This window comes from Bombus flavifrons, chromosome 11 (assembly GCF_040668555.2).
Source record: "Bombus flavifrons isolate JBK064 chromosome 11, iyBomFlav1_principal, whole genome shotgun sequence".
NCBI lineage: Eukaryota > Metazoa > Arthropoda > Insecta > Hymenoptera > Apidae > Bombus > Bombus flavifrons.
Genome location: NC_138452.1, coordinates 8952423 through 8971679, shown reverse-complemented (window position 1 = coordinate 8971679; position 19257 = coordinate 8952423). Strand labels below are relative to the sequence as shown.

Below are 19257 nucleotides of genomic sequence, written 5' to 3'. Positions count from 1 at the left end.
ATTCACAAAAACATGCCTTATTTTTGTACGAATTAACCTTAGCGCCCCCTAAAAACAGTTCGTTTGTTAAAAAATCCATCCGCCTTGTCGTATTGCGTTTATTTATTTCAACCTGGTGAAATATTGAATATAATTGAATCTAGTTTTACGTACAGTTTATAAACATAAAATGAAACTGAAACTAAACTTACTACAATAACTGCAATACCATAAAAATAGATCGATTCTTCGAACATTCTCTTCTCTATCTCTAAGTACTTTATCACTGTATCAACATTCTCCCTATTACGCTTCATTCATCCACCCGCTTATTCCTCCATTCCGCCACTCCTTATCTATTTATTCTTTTTTTCTTTTCTTTCTTGCTCGCGCTTCATTTCCCAATAATTGCGTTTCTCTTCGCTTGACTTCTGTTTCTACTGCCCTCTGTTCGTGTTACGAAAGCTCAGCAAAGACAACAAGCAGAAAACCAACGAATGGAAAAAGAAAGAAAGAAGAACGAACTAAATAATTTGTTTCACGTCCAAACAGATCGAAACACACGAGTTCCTCAGCCTTGTCTTGCTCTTCTGCTCCTGCCCGTTTGTCCGCCACGAAATCCTATTAGAAGCAAGACGAAAGGAATCAGCCGGTTAAAGGGGAACGTACAAGAGCGCAAATGCTCAACCATCGAGCGACAAATAATTTTTTGAACGCCCGAATAAATTAAAGTACCCTGGTACCGGTCCTGTAAGTGTTAAGTTGTCGTTGGCAACAGCAGAGAGGAGAGTTGAAAAAGGCCGTTAAGTGTTTTTCAGAGCGTTTGCGTCGTCAACGACCCTCGCTCCTTTCTCCGTACGCTTTTCCACTGCTCGCTTCTTGTTCCAACGTACTTTCGCTCGAAAAATTGGCCCATTCCCTGCCTAAGTCGATTCGTTAAGGAAGCAAAGTGGTAATTTGGAGGATGTATCTTCGCTAAGATTGATCGTACGATGACGAATAGGCGGGATTGTTATTGGATAGCGACGCAGTTCCAGGTTGACAGTGAATAAGATGTATGGTACGATGTTGGGTTTTTTCTGAAGAAAAAAAAGCTTCTAGAGTCTAGCTTAACGTATTTATGATTGTCCGCTCTGTTTGGTAAAAATGGAACGAATAGAATGGTTAAACTGTAGGATCAGAGACTAGTCTCGAAGCCGGAGGGTCTTTCGAATAAAACTCGAAGATTGTCGATCGTTCGAATCGAGCAATATTTTACACATGGTGAGCAATAACACGCTTGATACGATGTTTTTAAACGATCGCAGCAATGTCAGCGGTCTTTCTTTCCTATTCAAGATCATAAATGGTCAGATCTCGTTTGCTACTCAGTTGCTACAGCTTGTTTATTTTTACGTTGAACTTTTAGAATGAATCACGCACGCTATGGATATAATTTCATTACGTCAAACCTAACTACGGCTGCAGTGTGCCAATTAATCGAATGGTAAAACCTAGCCAAAACATTTCCGGAGCAGACCGATCTTTTCTGTGACTGTGTTCTACGCTTGTTGGATGCACCGTTGTTGGACCATGTTTTAGATACTGTGGCTTTGTAATTGCATATTTCCCGCGGCTATATATTTTACAATCGCAGGATTTCTCTGCTCCCAGCAACTTCGATAGTGTAATAAAGAAGTTGGAGGAAAGGAGCGATCGCAACTGAAAGCTGCGAGCAATTTAAGTGCATGTGAAGATATAACTGCGCGAATGTCTCGAGAGATTCAAAAGCACCCACGTAAAAATCATATCCGTGGCGCTAGAAAGATAAAAGAGGTATCTGTCGAGCGAGACACTAAAGCGGGATATAAAGGACGCTAGATATCACCGCGCCGCTATCACTGGCAACGTCCTACCAGTTCGTAACCCGGCCATTACGCGAATTTCGCCGTGAAACCTCCTAATAAAGTCCGGAATAAAAGAAAGGAGCGAGATTAACGAAGAAACATTTTGCCAGAGATTCGTCGCGCGCTAAGTAAAAGTATCCCGGTGGCCATTAAGAGCGGCGTTCCGCGCGGAAACACGGAAAACATTTGGACAACCGCGGCGTCCGTGACGTTTCCGCTGCGTGTACATCTATTAACGACGCCATTTGTATGTATAATGTTCCGTTTTACCAGGCTTTTCATTTCCACTAGGATTTTCCGGCCCTTGCGCTACACAGCCTCGCCCTTCTCTCTCTCTCTCTCTTTCTCTCTGCTTTCCACTATTCTTTCGTTTCAGTCGTCGTTCAGATCAGAGAGAGAGAGAGAGAGAGAGAGAGACAGACAGAGGGATGGGGGTGTGAAATTACGTTTTAACTCAAAGCTGGTAACCGCTGACGGACACCGGAAACGGGCGTAATATTTTCCGAAACGAGGCACCTTTATGCGAAGCCAGAAACGCGTGAATAAGTCGCGTTTCATCCGCTGTTCCACCCTCTAAAATCTCATGCCTGTTTCTACTTTTGTCCCGTGGTTTTGTCTTCCCGTGTTCTCGTCTCTCTTCGCGTTAATCATCGTCGAATTAAGCCGTGTTCCGGCTCATTTGTCCGATCAAGCGGATCTTCTCGTCCAATTATTTAACGACGTGTCGAATTGACGAGAGAACGTAACGTTGGATGGGCTGGAATTATCGGTTCCGCGAGTCAGAAGCTCGTGACGATCTGGATCGCGACATAGGACGACGTTCAAGCCGCAAATGGACAATGGATCGAACGTGTCGTAGCGTGTTTTATCGCGATCTCGTGATTTTCTGTAAATTTTGTTCGAATCCGAAACGATAATAAATGGAATAATCTCGCGAAGGGCTTCGAAACGATGATATTGCCGTCTTTTCTGACAACCAACGCGCGAAACGAGCCTCCGTGTTCCTTAAAATAACCTCAGCTTCCCCGTGTAGCGTCTGAAGGTCCAGCGTATCGGCGAAATTTGTGTAAAATCGAACGTAAACCTGAACGTATCGTTGCTGATTAAAATTTCTCTTCAACGGATGTAAAACGTGGAAAAATAAAGATCGCCAAGCGAAATTCTCTAACATTTTCAGAGTTAAGGCGACCAATTTATTAAGGGGGTATTCTGGTCTAGAGGCATGAATTTCGGGCGATTTTTCAAGCTCCGTACAAGCGAAACGAAAAATATTTTTGCTATCCTTCTTTTTAGCATTTGTTTATTGATATTTCGAGATTACGTAAAAAATTCACTGAAAAAAAACTCAATATTTAAAGAGTTACGAGCTGGCAAAGTGGGTGCTGCCAAAAAATGGGGTGTCGTGGCGTGCATGATATCAACCCTTCTGGTTATCCGAAACAAAAAATGCGAACGAATTCTTAATTAGTATGTATGTCGCTATCGTCTGAACCTTGGAAAAGTCAATACAACATTTTTTCACGAAACGACGGCCGTTTGAAAACAAATTTCTTATTTCGCACGTTTTTTTGACAATTCCGAACGTTTAAAAAATAGTAATATTAAAGATTTTGAGCTGAGCGTGATCCGGACGATAGAGGAGTATATAAGGAATATTCAGACCAAATTTAAAATAAATCGGTTCGTTAGAACTTGAGATATCGTGCACGCCAACTCGAAAAAAGTAGTTTCGAGAAAAACGCGTTTAAAGTTTTGAGACAAGTTTACTCGGAAAACGTCTACCGTCTACTGTCCATTTGTTCCGGTCGGACCGGAGCAGATGCCGCGCCACAAAAATGGCTGTAACTCATAAAATAATTGAAATTTTGAAAAATCCTTTTAAGGGCATATTCTTGAATGTCTAAACTTTGGAAATATGAAAAGAAATCTCAATTTTTTTAAATTTCTAGACCAGAATACCCCCTTAAATGCTATTATTTCCACGAAATGTGCACGTGACGATCGGCGGCGTGTTAAAATTTCGCAGCAAAAAGAATCAACGTGCGTTGGACCGTGTTTGGTTGGTTCGGTGCGTTGGCAGAACCGATGATCGTTCCACCAAACAAAGGCTATATCATTTTCGATGGTTGAACGTACCTCGACTAGCGGGCAGAACAATAAAACGAGAATCCTCTGCCGTGGTTTACACGTTCCCAACTGTACCACGACTGTAGCCGCATTGCGTCAAGCAAAACAAGTGCAGCTTGCAACGCAGAACGCACACGTGCGACCACGATCGCGCCTGCCTGACAAAACGATCGGTAAAAATATATTCTATTCTGATCTGTATGTCGTGGCCACGAAAAAGAAAAAAAAAAGAAAAAAAACATCAGTTTAATTGCAACGCGTACTCGAAGCGGTAACCCTGGGAGATTTTTTTCCCAGAAACCGTTCTGCGTTCAAGTTTGCGTATTTCGAATTCGCAGATTAAAATACAAATCCGAAGACTGGAAATTCTATTTGGATACTTCGATTTGAATTCGAAGTTCGTCGGTCTACGTACACGTGGCATTTGGCAATTCAGATGCGATGTGGAAAGTTTGAAGGTGAATTTAAAACTGGCATTTATGTTCGCACATTCTTAACGCGATCTTGAAAATTTGCACGCGAATTTAAAACTTGACTGTCCACTTCGACGCGTAGATCTCTACTTTGCAATTCGAATATACAATCTAATTTTCAACACGACAATTTGAATTTCAGTTCGAAGATCCGAATCTGAATCCGAAGTTGAATTTCAATTTGAACTTCAGTTCGAATTTTAGATATCAGATTTAGATTTAACGAAAATTCGCAACGGGGACAATTTTGAATATGAAATGACGCGCGAGAAAAATTACACCTTCCGCGAGTTTTCCGTTTCACCGACGATATTTCGATCCATTTACCGTTCTTCCACCTCGAGTCAAAGCAGCAACAAACGAAGCGAAGTTAATAATAAGTCTTCTCCAGAACAAAATGCGTACCATTTCTTCCGCTCGTATTATCCGCTGCCTTTGTTGGCCGGCTCTTCTCGAGTTTTCCCGCTGATTTTTCAGTCAAAATAACTGTTTCCCTGTGCTGGGCGAATTATCGTGCTAGTAATTTCGCGAGCAAACGAGACTAATTTTTTCGTCGCTCGGGGCACGTGCAACAGAATTCTAAAAAGGCCACCTATCGGCTTATTCAAATCTAAACGATAAAAGCTGCTATTCAGAGTTGGTCGGTGTGCTAAGAAAATTGGTAGAACAAACAAAATCTACAATTATAATAATTCACGCGACCCGTTGTTCCTCGAGAACGAGCAATTAACGAGAAATTCTCAATTATCAAGTCGATACGTTTCAACCTCGCGTGGAAAAATTTCTCTTCGCGTTACCCTCTTTCCATTAGAAAGATACGAGCAATAATGAAAATCCACGATTATGTTAATAATTGATAGGATTAATCGATCGATTTATTTCTGTTTCAGAAATGAAACTGGCGCGCGTGACAGTGGAAGAAGATCGCCGATATTTCTGAAAAGCTCTACTGGCATTCGTAAAGCACGGGTAAGCTATCGAGTAATTTCGCTTATTTATTTATTTTTGCTAATGTTAAACCCTCGTCCACGATGCGTAACACGCGTTTTACCGACGATACCGACGATAATCGTGGAACGTACCTAAGTTAGAGGAAGAAATCGAACGCGGAAATTGGTAAGCGGAATTAGCAAAAATAAAAGAAACGGAGCGAAAAGATTACGCGAAGGAAATTAGCGAGGTAAAAGAAATCGAGCGGAAGAAATGACGCAGGCTTATTAAGGTAAAAGAAATCGAACGAAATCTCATAAGACCGAGGAACACGGAATATTTGCATATTCTCTCGGATGGAATTTCCTCGGTAGATGAAATTTCGGTTTCTGTTCCGTGAACGGTGTAAAATGCTGGTTGCTCGCCACGGCAAGAAGCCGAGAAAAGCCGGGGAATTACATCCGTGTTATGGGATCTCGGTGAAAACGTGGGAAACCGACCGATGGGATGCGTCGACGCTATTACGGGAAAATCCTCTGACGTTCATAGATAAAGCTACTTACACGTGTAGTACACTTTCGCTCGTAAATACACGACCACTTCGTTCCATTTTATTATTATTATCGTCGTTTGTTTATCGATATGTGACTCTTCGTTACAACGAGCGCAGAGTAACGCAGCACAACAGAACGTAAAATAAAATTACACGCAGCGAATGGAGAAGGGAACAGACCAGTTCACACGGGATCGCGCAATTGATTTTTAGAGTTACGTAAGGCGACGTGAGCAGAGTGTTTAAATGCGCTATACAACGCAAATAAAGAGCCACGTGTTTCTGCTAACAACGCGTGGATCGCTCAAATACGCGCGTTACTAAAATATACGAGTGAATTTAGCAAGACGTTGTCGAAGTGATTGAACGTAAGACAAGAAAATACGCGTTGGCATTGAGGTGTAGAAAGCGTGTGACGTAGAAAGAGGAAAGAGGAAGGATCTAATCCGGAACTAAGCGAAACCTCTAAATTCCATATACAGCTCGAGCTTTTTACTGGCGAACGAAAGGAAGCTTCCGCCGTGTCTGCCTTCTGTCTTCCGCTCTATGAGCGAAACAGAAAAACAGGAAAATCCTATCAGATTTGTTTGTCTATTTCTGAATACTCTTTACCTTCTCAATACGATCCGCGACGATACTGTCCCAGTTCCAGTGTAAAGTCGCGGTCGAGTCGAAACGTCGACGTTGACGTTTTCTCCGGAAAAGCCAGATGCGTAAGATGCATCGTAATCGGCAAAAACACGTCAAGCGTTACAATTGTAGTACTCGTTTTAATATTTAAAAAGCGAGACGATAATTTACCTAAATCTCGATTCGATCTTTTTAGTCCTCGACCGACTATATGGTTTTTCATCAACGTGGTTCACGTAACGCGCGATTTCTTATCGTTTTTTGGATCTTAAGAAAATCTGGAAAAATTCCGAGCTACTTGTTATGGTTCCTAGTTTACCATTTAATTATTAGCGACATTTTAGTCAAACGTGTAAACAATCTTGCAATAAAAATGAACATCTCAATGTTATGAAAAAATGGGAATTTGTTCGGTGATACGTAGCTTCGTAATAAACGAATATCGATGGAAGTTATTGCAGGATTTCATTTTAATATAAACAAATTTGCCAACCTTTGTCAAAGTATAATTATTTTGAGATCTGAATTTGCGAAACTTCTGAGTGTGTAATTTACTATTGGGAATTATTTTGAGACGTTATTTTCAAAGATAATAAACGTAACGATTTATAAGAGTGAGTTAAAAGATCGTAAAAGCTACTTTACCAAAATCGTAAGGAAGTTACAAGACATACGAGACGAACAATTTACAGTGTACAATTTTTCCAACGTTGGCATTTGCTTGCCCAAGGACTTGACTGGACGATGATACGAATCGCTGAGGGCACAGTGTTCACTTTCTCAGCTCGTGGTATCGAGAACCGAACTGAACGAAAGCAAACGGTATTTTAGCAGTCGCAGCTTCGCAAGTGGCGAGAACCACGTAGTCTGACACCTTCGTTTCAGAGAAATTAAACGACGAAAAGCGTGGATCTCGGCGACCCATTATATCGGCGTAGAGTTAATTGTACTCGTAAAATAAATTTGCATAAACCTAGCCGTAGTCGTAGTCGTTAGAAAATCATCGTAATAACGTTGTGACAACGAGACCATTGAAATTTCTATACCAACCTTTCGATAGAATTATCTATCGCTATTGTAATGGGTGAAATTAAAATTACCAAATGCCAAGAATACGTTTCGCGATACGCATGGGAACGCGAGCGATACGAATTCTGGGCGGCGATAACGCGACTCTTGGAGATACAGTCGTCGTCGTCGTCAGGTTCATTTTTAGTCGTATCGACACGTGTGCATGGGAATGTTGGAATATCGCTGGCAGCGGGGCTCGTTAACAGGGCGGTCTGAAAGCGGCTGCACGACGGTTATTTTCAGCGTATTCAACGTCTTTTTCATGCACCCCTGTCCCTGAAAGGGATATTAAGAGAAACGGTCTCGAGTCCCACCGGTTGAAAAGGATGTAACCCGCGCGAAACTTGGAACGCTACTTCTCAAAGAATTTTAATTCACCGGGTCCGTATGAAAAATAAAGGGGGAAAAAAAGAGAGAGAAAAGGAAAAACACGCGGAGAGATATAATAGAGCTTGGGTGGTAAATGTCACTTTCTCTTGCATGCGCGCCGCTAACGAGAGGTAAACGACGACCTTACGATAGTTTCAGGCGATCACGTACCACCACGCGATGGGCGAATGCCGTCTCGTAGGCGCGAGTGTGTTCGTTTTGCAATGCACTTGATGACGAGAATTACGCTGATTTTTTAGTGTCGCGTGAAACTGCGCCGAAGGTTTGCGTCGACGTGAAAAACGTGCTGTTTTGTTTCACCGAATTACGAGATTATCGTCTTCCCGGTTTCGTGTCGCTTTTTCGCGTCTTCTTTATGTAACGAGATACGGAGAAATCGATGAAAAATGGAGTTGATCGATTTGCCTTCTATTTTGGATGGATACTGTTAGAAAATTAAAAGATCGCCAGGTTCCTCGATTATTTACTCGAGGAATACATTTCTTAGAGCTGGATCAGATTGTGGTATTTATGATAAAATTTGGAAGATCGTGAGAAACGTCGACGACTCAGGTACTCTGCAAACTTACCCTAATTTCTCTTCAGAAGTAAATCGATTAATATTATAGGCAGGTATTGCGTGATCGAAATGAGATTCGTAGATTTTACTCTAGTAGAGATTTCTGCATAGATTTGGAACGGTGCATTTGCAAACATCTGAATTTTCATTTCGATTTCTTCGATTCGTGTTTCGTGTCTCAATCGCTTTAACTCCAACCCTGAAGCTACAATAGGAAGAGAGTACGAACATAATTGTCATTCGCTTGATAAGATGCATAACCACTGCAAGTTGGAATTGATTACTTCTCGCTGCCAAAGAAATTTTGCGCGCCTGGTGATATTTACTCGCAATCTCAAGAAGATTTTAAAAGAAGATTTTTGTCATCCGAGAATACGTAATCGCATTCGCGTTCGTTACGATATCCTACCAGAAGCGAAGAAAGTATCGGCCGAAAAGGTGAGTCACGTTGGAAAATATCGATCGATGTTAGCAATTGGCCAACGATAAACGAAGTAGAACGTGTACGTACGAGGAGGAACATAGGAAAAATGTTTGGGTAGCCGGCGTGTAACTCGCGCGAGCCAATTTATTTACGATCGGCTACTTTATTGTCTACAAGGGTACCAGGCCATTAATTGCGGCTTTTAGTTCAATTATTTCCACGGTGCGCCAGCATGGGCCTCGCCGACGGGAAAGAAGTCGATAAACGACCTGTTAATTTGTTGTAACTTAACCGATTCCACGACCGTATGCGGTACACAGGCTCTCTCGACGTGGCCACTAAATGCCACCGGGAACCGGTTTCCCAACTGTGTGCACGACTTAGGACGCGCGCGCCTTCGCCGTTGTTCAATTTATGTACGTTCCACTGTCGACATGCTCGGCTACAAAGGTGACTCGCGTTAATTGCGTTTATCTTTCCTCCAACGATCGCTCGAACGATAGCGTCTTTTGGGCGAAAAAGATCTGCTCGCGTCTTGACAGGTGCAATATAAGTATTTAGATCGATGGCTGGTGTGTGGTAATGAACTTACAATTGGATTCTTCGGCAAATGAGCAGATCGGAGCTGTGAGATTTCGAACGAGCCGAGGATTCAGCCGAATATAACCACGAAATTTCATATTTCCAACTTTCGTGACCGTGAGATGCCGTGATATTGGTATTTCGGCTGCGATCGTATTCGCACTTGCGCATACGTTGCACGCTATTTCTTCAGGGCAGATCTGAAATTGTGGACTTCAGACCCTACGGTTTCCATTTACGTCGAGGCGATGGTTCGCTAAACGAATACTCAAAACAACAGATCTGACCGAAAGTCGTTTAATTTTATGGGCGAGCCGTATGAAAAGATCCCGAAGGACAGGCTGCCGAGTCGGATTGACGTTCTATTCGATGTTCCTGTTCAAATTGTTCGATGGTTCCAAAGCTTAAGATCAAAATAATCGAAACTTTCATATATCGTTCGAAACCATTGAATTTTACTTCATGCAATTTTTGTCCATTTTCTACCGTTTGAAAATTGCAAAGGGCATCCTGCGTATTAGTGGACAGTAAAAAGGTTTTATCAACGGAGTTGAAATTGCATAAGCATCGGTCTATCGGTGGTTACAAATTGTGTAATTTATATTCATCGAATTCCCTTCATTTGCTTTACGAATAAATAACATTATCGGTGGAAAGGAATAAAAATATTGGTTAGTCGTCGTTCGAATTTTTGCCCAACTCTGGCTTCTTTCCATTCGAAAATACGCGCGTACGCGACGCGGCGCGGAACCACGTGCGCGTGCGCATACGCATGCGCGTGAGGATGCGCCGCTCGCAACGGGGAATCCTGCAGAGACGCTCGCACATATCTGCGAGCCAGATCTCTTCCTCTCGTGTCTCACGTATGTTTTACGTGACTACATGCACGCGTGTACGTATTCGCAAACTATGAATCTCCCTCGGCGAGAGCAAGGAAAGTTGTGTATACGTCCACGACTTCCTGGTTTGCACCTGACCGTGCCGGGACTAATTAAGGAAAGCGTTTCCCCGGTGCCGTACGTCTGTTCCCTGTCGTGGCTGCATAAATCCGGGAATTCGATCGAAAATCAAGGATAATGGAGGGTAGATACACGGTCGTTTTATGGTTTGAGGGTTTTAACGTCTTGACCTCGATCGATATAATTATATAATCGATATAATTTAGGACCTTATTTCCTAAAAATTGTAACCAATGCCTTTTTCTATATAGTTTTGAATATTATATGCATCCTGTGTACTTTCTTGCGCATTTCTACACGATACGAAGACTCATTTACAATTTTGTAATATAAACGAAATATATTCTATGTAATAACACGAAGATATTATACAAATACCGTATGCTAATTCGATCGAGAAGAAGCAACGTAGATTTCTGCGTTTTATTGCCTATGCAATTGTTAAATCCATTTCGACCACTTGCCACAACTGCGATCCGCAAAAGCGGATCTCGGACTGTTTGCATTGGAATGGGAATAGACTCGTTGTCGATGCTGCTACGTTCGCCTTCGAAATTGTAAACGACTATGTAGACTGCCCGGGAATTCTCCACGTATTAAAGCTCGATGCTCCTTCGAGGACGCTTGCGAGATTTCCCTTGTTCCACGCATCTATGCACATGACCAACTACGCCTGTAATAGTTGCATTAATCGTATATGTAAGCACAGCAACTCGCTCGCACACCGGCTACGCTTCTTTTCCAAATCGTTGCCCACGTTTAAGAAATTAAGGTACATCAAAAACGCTTTACATTCGCTTTCACTTCCGCACGATTAACGTTTTACGATTACGATTCGTATTTTTATTATATATCGAGATATGTTCTTTCACGTTGCATTTATACCTAAAGCAAAATGTATTAGCCATATGAATAAATAATATAATTGGTCGTCGTATTACATGCGAGAAGGAAAGGGCGAGTTGACCGTTTTACAACTAACGAAATTGAAGACTAGGAAACTTTAATTTAAAGCTAGTTTAATTCTCATAAAATTTGTTCATTCATTTTAGAATTCGAATTTGAGGAAAGCGGGCTTAAACGATCGCGACGTCGACTTTACGCATATACAGTTGCACGTAAGGAACGTTGAGCCAGCAAAACGACGCTGTAATTTATTCTAATTAGCGATCAGGAAACTATTCGACGATCGTAAAATAAGTTGTCCAGATTAGAAGACAAATATGGACACAGTGTCCCCATTGAATTTCCTCGACAGTCAACCAACTGGTCGTAATTTCGCGTTCACGTCTAAATGTAGCAGGTTTCGACTGGTTTTTCGTTCACGATACGCCGCGTATTACACGGCCGTATCGATAATGCTAATTTATCGTCGATTCTCCGTTCACCGACACGCACGTGCGTTGTGTGCACCACGATGGAGCCCGTACCTGGTGCAAAATCTACGCGCCCAAGCGCCGCTTTCACGCCTTCTTTGGCAGCGGTGCATCCGACGTGCATAGAACACGTGCACGCGAGGATGGTGCATCGCAGCAGTGTAAGAGGCGACCGCAATTTCGATCCTAATGGCGGATTTTCGCCACACGGAAAATAAGAAGAGGACGAAGACAGCAGCGTGTATCGAATTTAATTTGTTGGATCCAATTTAATTTCGTCAGGGTCGATGTGATTCTCGATTCTTTTTCCTTTTACGAAATATTCAGGTTCTTTTAACGCGAATATCGCGGAAGAGAAACCTGACAAGTACGTTTCCCTGCGATCTTAATATCGCTTTATAATTAAACAGAAGAATTTTAATACGAAGTCCATGTTGTCTCGATACTTGCGAGCGATGAACACGCAGGAAAAAGCTACTGTATTTGTTACAACACCTACGTACCGGCTAATAGATTAAGTCCAAGTTTATTAATTTCCGTAGGGTAATAGCAATAATTTGTTGTCCAACGATTGGTTACACAATGTCTCTCTCTCTTTTTCTCTCTCTCTCTCTCTGTAGGTATTAATCTCGTATTTTTAATTTATCACTTTTCCTATCCTATTTCCATCTACCCTTATCCATATCCAATTTTCCTGTCTACTTTATCATTCTTTTTTCTTTCGTTTCTCTCCCCTCTACTCTTCAGTTACTTGATATTTCTTCTTTTCTAATGATTTTTGCTATCACTTTCGTACAACTTGACGCTGAAACTTGACACAACGGAGATGAACGTGAAGCCTGGTATTTGTAACGTTATCTACAATGCGTATTTTTCTATCAAACGTCTACTTACTCGACGAACAAACTGTTGAAGTGGTCACCACTTCTAAGAAAACTCTACATCTGGTCTTTTTAGTTTTCTCAAGCACTGAAGCCATCGACAGCGCGTAGACAAAAGACTGCGACGAAGTCAGACCATAAACGGTAGACAGGCGACGTTGGCTTCGGGGTTTTCAGTTATTGGGTAACGCAGCTAGCGTGCGGATCTGGACCAGCTCAAACTGTATTCTTACTTATAATTACACTTCTATTTAAATATATTTTCTGCCTTACAATTTATCCACGAGTTTTCCCTGTTTACACATCGAATAACCTCAACACAAACAAATAGCAAAACGATTGCCCGGCAAAGTCCAGCGGATCATGGCGCGATATTCAAAGATTATTTGGCTAAATTGGAAAGCCCCGGAAGAGCCTATCCACCGGGGCTTTCCAATTTAATGAAAGGATAAGGTAAGCAGCGGCTGGTTACCGTTGTGTTGGAGCGTAGGTTGCGAACGTAACGCAAATGAACCTGGCAAGTAGGAGCCGGCGAAAGGGTTCCAAATTGAAATCGTCCCTACGTAACGTGTACACGTGTGCTCGTGCGTTTGTACACGAGTATCCGTTCAAAGCCGAACGAGGAGCCCGCCGAGATAATTTCCATCGCCTTTTCCTTCCGTAATCAAACCATCCGCGGCTTCTGTACAATTACGTGGCGAAATTGATTTAAAATCGGATGCCCCTCCGTGCAGCACGGCGGGAGGAGAGGATCGCGTTACAATTTCCCTGAAACGTTGCAGGAGGGACGAGAGAGGAAAGCAGCGAATATAATTACCCGACGATTCGCTTCACCCTTCGTACTCGTTCTTCTGTTCCCGTTAATGTTGTTCCGACGCTGGATAATAAATTCAACGATGTTAAATTCAACGGACCCTGCACGCGGCCCGTCCAGAGGATTTTCTGGTTTCTCCATCATTTCCGTACTTGGAAAATGTTTGATCTGGATTTTCACGAAAACCAAGCGTTGTATGAAGAAACTATTTTTTGTTTTCTATTTACTTTTATTTCCTTTATTATATAGCATGGCCAAAACTTGTTTTATATTATTTTCATTGGACTTGACTTTACGTAGTTTATGAACGTAGAACAAAAATAAAAAACTGAGATTGCAGATAGCTACGGTAGCGTAGAAACATATCGATTCTTTGGCTATATCGCCTCTTTACTTGTAAACGCTTACGTTACTGTGTATCACTGTTATGTTATTGTTCTTGGACATAGCATGCGAAGAAAGATTACCTAACAGAGTACCTTTTGCAGAAATTCAATTTTAGTAAGCTCGTTACTTGCTATTGTATAACAGATCGTTCGTATCCATGGTTCATATGGTCGTGTCAATCTATACGTAAAGATTAAAGTAAAAGCAATATCGAAAAACTGACAGAAGCATTCCATTAAACATATTGAATTACAAAATGTCTAGTCGTATCTTCAATTTATAATAATACACTTATGAAGATTTAACTACATACAGCCCATGCGTTCATGTCAGTCTATATGTTGCAAACTACAAAGTAAAAACAATGTTAAGAAATAAATAGTAGCATTCCACTGAACATATTGAATTATAAAATTTCTAATCCTAGAGAATCCTCAATTTATAATAATACAGTTATTAGAATTTAACTACATATAGACAATATACATAGTTTGTATTTGTGTCAGTCTATATGTTGCAAAATACAAAGTAAAAACAATTTCAAGAAATAAATAGAAGCATTCCATTGAACATATTGAATTATAAAATTCCTAATCCTATAGTATCCTCAATTTATAATAATACAGTTATTAGAATTTAACTACACATAGACAATATACATAGTTTGTATTTGTGTCAGTCTATATGTTGCAAAATACAAAGTAAAAACAATTTCAAGAAATAAATAGAAGCATTCCACTGAACATATTGAATTATAAAATTCCTAATCCTAGAGAATCCTCAATTTATAATAATACAGTTATTAGAATTTAACTACATATAGACAATATACATAGTTTGTATTTGTGTCAGTCTATATGTTGCAAAATACAAAGTAAAAACAATTTCAAGAAATAAAGAAGCATTCCACTGAACATATTGAATTATAAAATTTCTAATCCTAGAGAATCCTCAATTTATAATAATACAGTTATTAGAATTTAACTACATACAGACCATATACATAGTTCGTATATTTGTGTCAGTCTATATGTTGCAAAACACGAAATAAAAGCAATGTTAAGAAATGAATGGAAGCATTCCATTAAACATATTCAGTTGCAAAATGTACCAATCCTCAATTTATGTGCTGCATTATTACTAGTGCATTTGTAAGAATTAATACATACAGCCCATATATACATAGTTCATACATTTATGCAAGCCCATAGATAGTGAAATCCGAACGAAGAGCAATAAAGAACTGATGGAATCATTGCATTACGTACATCGAATTACCAAAATGTGCCAATTCTGTCCTGAATTTGTAACAGTGAATTTCTGAGGATTTAAATAATTTGAATAATTTTTTATACCATAGCCAGTGGTTTTAGCGTCAAATCGTACGAAAAGAAAAAAGAAAGAAGAGGAAACTGGATATTTTCTTCCTACCACCAGAAAGATAGACGTACGGCCACAAAGATATCGCGAGGGATAAAAGACTTCTCGCTTTGTCCAATTTCATTCGTTAAGTTAGCCAGATTTCCGTCAACGGAATGAACGACAACGACGATGCTGCTGATGTCGCTAGTTGTCCCTGAACACTGTTTAATTAATGAAGTTGTCGAAGCACAAGGCGAAGGGGAAGGCAAAGTGGAAGGAGAGCGTGTAATTACACAAAGCGTTTGCTGGAAATTGTGCGAAAAGTGATACAACTGCCTTTGCACGGTAAACTTCAATTTCGTCGGCGATAAACGCAGCAGCCGCTGCATCCAGAAAATTCTCTGGCGAAACAAAGGAAGGGTCCAAACCCCGGGAAAACTCGGTCTTCTGCCTCTAGAATATTAGAAGAAACGAAATACGTATAAACGACGCGACGCGTATGCTCTCCCTCGGGCATCTCGTAATTACACTCGCCGATTCTCTACCTCACACGCGATTATCTCGTTTTTAAAGTTTGTTAAGGGCGAACTAAAGCGACAGACGCACATTCGACAAATATTTTACGCTGAAAGACTATGCTAAAAATGCGTTCAGACGATCGATATTATCGTCGATATTGCAGTCAATATCGTCGTCGACGTTTAAGAGTTTAATCGTCGTATCGACGATCTACGGAATGGACCAGACGATCGTTTCAGCTTATAACTCTGTCACCGGTGCAGTTACAGAAAAATGTCGAAGGAGATAGATGAATGTTTGAAAGAGCGGTGCATAGAACTATGTTGTTTTTAGGAGAGCAATGGTGCACGTGCAATCGACGATCTCAGTATTGTTTTCAATAGAAATGTACACTTCTTTCTTTTTTTTTTACTTCCTCTCGACTTTCTACGTAAAAATATATCGGGGCACAGTGGTACAAAAATTATTAGTTGTCGGGGTGTTTGAAAAAATTTGTTTAATAATAATTCATAAAGAATAATGATTTTATTGTACGTTATAACGAACGTTTCGGACAATGCTTGTCGATTGTTGTGCTACTTTTTAAATAACGAATGTGTTTTTGTTACGAGCACATATACATCAACGTAGACGATTACGAAATTGCCATGCAGCGTCCGACCATCTCCAATAAAGATTTTACTTTTTTCTTTTTTCTTTTTCCTGCGTAACTAATAATATTTCCCCTCTAGCTTCCATTTCATATTTTTCTGTAACCGATAACAGAGTTATAACGCGAAACAATCGCGCTTAGTTCGCCCTGTTTGTCGATCTCCAGAGGATCTCCTAGAGATGACACGATTCTAATGTTGAGAATCTTACATATCGGCAACAGCGTTGAAAATTTTCATCGCGTGATCAAGAAGAATTCCTGAAGATGAGATTAAATAATATTTAGTAGATAATTTTGGATGGGTAAGGAGCTTGCAAGATTTTAACTGGTCTTATTCGATTTTTAAGTATTTTAGTTCGCTTTCCATATTTTACGTAATTTGCAGGATAAATGGCAAATCGTTGGGACGTTAACAAAGATCTATTTAATTCCTCAAATAACAAAAATTTATTATGTTGCAAGATTTAAAAGTACATTTATGGTAAAGGAAAGAATTGTGCGCTGGGAACCTATCGCTAGCTGAAAACCGCTGTATAGTAGTCTGTCGCTACTACAGTAGTATACACTGATCCCTAGCAGACCATTTATCTTCTTTACCACTTCTTTTTCTCTCTACCTTGCGCTTTTCTCTTTTATTTACTCTTTTATTTACTTTTTATTTACTCCGCGTTCCTTTCAAAACAAAATATGCTACGTAGCTGTACCGATTCTGTAGTTGTACATGCATTTATTGTTAAAGAATCTTAATTATCAACTCGTCGTTGTGTTCTATTTTTAGCGTAGATCGTATAGGAAATAATTCCTTTTTAAGATATAACTCGACCTCCGTTTAAGCTGCTTCAGTTTTATTCGAGGTACCGAAATAAATGGAACTCTATTTAGAATATTAAATCAACAACTACGATGTAAAAGTACAGAACGAAAAATTTTCCAACTCGTTACGACTAAATCTCAAGCGTTCACGCAAACTCACAATGCCGCGTAATAACACTTTGATAACGCGGAGATTGTTTCGCGTGTTGCTTACACCAAACGTAGTTCCAAAAAGCTTCTTAACCGAAATGAGATGAAAATTTGTTAAAGTTTAAACGAGTCTTCCAACTGGCAAAGACGAAATTCCCTTCGTATTAGCACGCGAAATACCGACAATTAAATCGAAAATCGTGCAAAAATTACGATAGATAACAAAGATCAAAAATAAAACGATCAGATTTCCTCCAATTCGAAACACAGTCTCTGTTTCTATCGAATTTCATTTCGAAAAGCTTCCACGCGAAGGTACGTCGTTAATTCCTCCTACCGTATCGGAAAAAACGATGATAAATGGAAATAAATTTCCCATAAACGCATCAGCGTTCTCAGTATCACAGTTTTCAACCACCGTTTCGTCTCAACCTCGTCGATCGAATAATCGACGATCCGCGCCAACCATCGATCCGAAGTTGAGCGATAGACACGAAAAAAGAAAAGCGCGTTTGGCGAATAGAGCGAAGTTGCTACACGCCTTTGCTGAAACGCGTGTGGACAATGTGGTGCGCCATCGTCTGATGGGCCTCCGCGAACAACACAGTCGCCGGTGCTGTCCGTGTCGTAGTCGCAAGTTGGCGCGCGAGTATGCGTCTCTTCGTTGCCGTATCACGGCTGGATGATTTATTGGCCGCGGTGAAAATGCGTTTTCTCGCGGATAAATTCGTCGTAGCGTTAAACGCTTGGCTCGTTCGTCATTGGAAATTCATCGGCGTAACGGTAAATGGTCATAAACGCGCGGTAGATAGCCTGACGTTTCGACGATGGTAAATTTACAAAGGAACTGGTTGATAACGCGAATAATCGAATTGCAAATTGCAGCTTGATACGTCTGACGATTAATAAACTGGACTAACGGCTAGACTTACCGAAACTAGTCGAGATGGCTGGTTGTTAAGGGGGTATTCTGGTCTAGAAATTTGAAAAAATCGAGAAATTTTCTTTTTCATATTTCCAAAGTTTAGACATTCAAGAATATGCCCTTAAAAGGATTTTTCAAAATTTCAATTATTTTATGTGTTACAGCCATTTTTGTGACGCGGCATCTGCTCCGGTCTGACCGGAACAAATGAACAGTAGACGGTAGACGTTGTCCGAGTAAACTTGTCTCAAAACTTTAAACGCGTTTTTCTCGAAACTACTTTTTTCGAGTTGGCGTGCACGATATCTCAAGTTCTAACGAACCGATTTATTTTAAATTTGGTCTGAATATTCCTTATATACTCCTCTATCGTCCGGATCACGCTCAGCTCAAAATCTTTAATATTACTATTTTTTAAACGTTCGGAATTGTCAAAAGAACGTGCGAAACAAGAAATTTTTTTTTTCAAACGGCCGTCGTTTTGTGAAAAAATGTTGTATTGACTTTTCCAAGGTTCAGACGATAGCGGCATCCATACTAATTAAGAATCCGTTCGCATTTTTCGTTTCGGATGACCAGAAGGGTTGATATCATGCACGCCACGACACCCCAGTTTTTTGGCAGCATCCACTTTGCCAGCTCGTAACTCTTTAAATATTGAGTTTTTTTTCAGTGAATTTTTTACGTAATCTCGAAATATCAATAAACAAATGCTAAAAAGAAGGATAGCAAAAATATTTTTCGTTTCGCTTGTACGGAGCTTCAAAAATCGCCCGAAATTCATGCCTCTAGACCAAAATACCCCCTTAAGTTCT

The 19257-nt window shown here is 40.5% G+C and overlaps 1 protein-coding gene across 9 annotated transcripts in view; it reads left to right on the top strand.

The window, feature by feature from the left end:
- Positions 1 to 19257, top strand: part of LOC138185186 (ankyrin repeat domain-containing protein 50) — a 205807-nt gene that overhangs the window by 89175 nt on the left and 97375 nt on the right. For 8 of the 9 annotated variants that reach the window (XM_069123948.1, XM_069123947.1, XM_069123941.1 and 5 more), the window contains exon 3: positions 5356 to 5434. The exons of the other annotated variant lie outside the window; for it this stretch is intronic. The gene's annotated coding sequence lies outside the window, so the exon portion shown is untranslated. The remainder of the gene's footprint in view (positions 1 to 5355; positions 5435 to 19257) is intronic. 9 annotated transcript variants of the gene reach the window in all.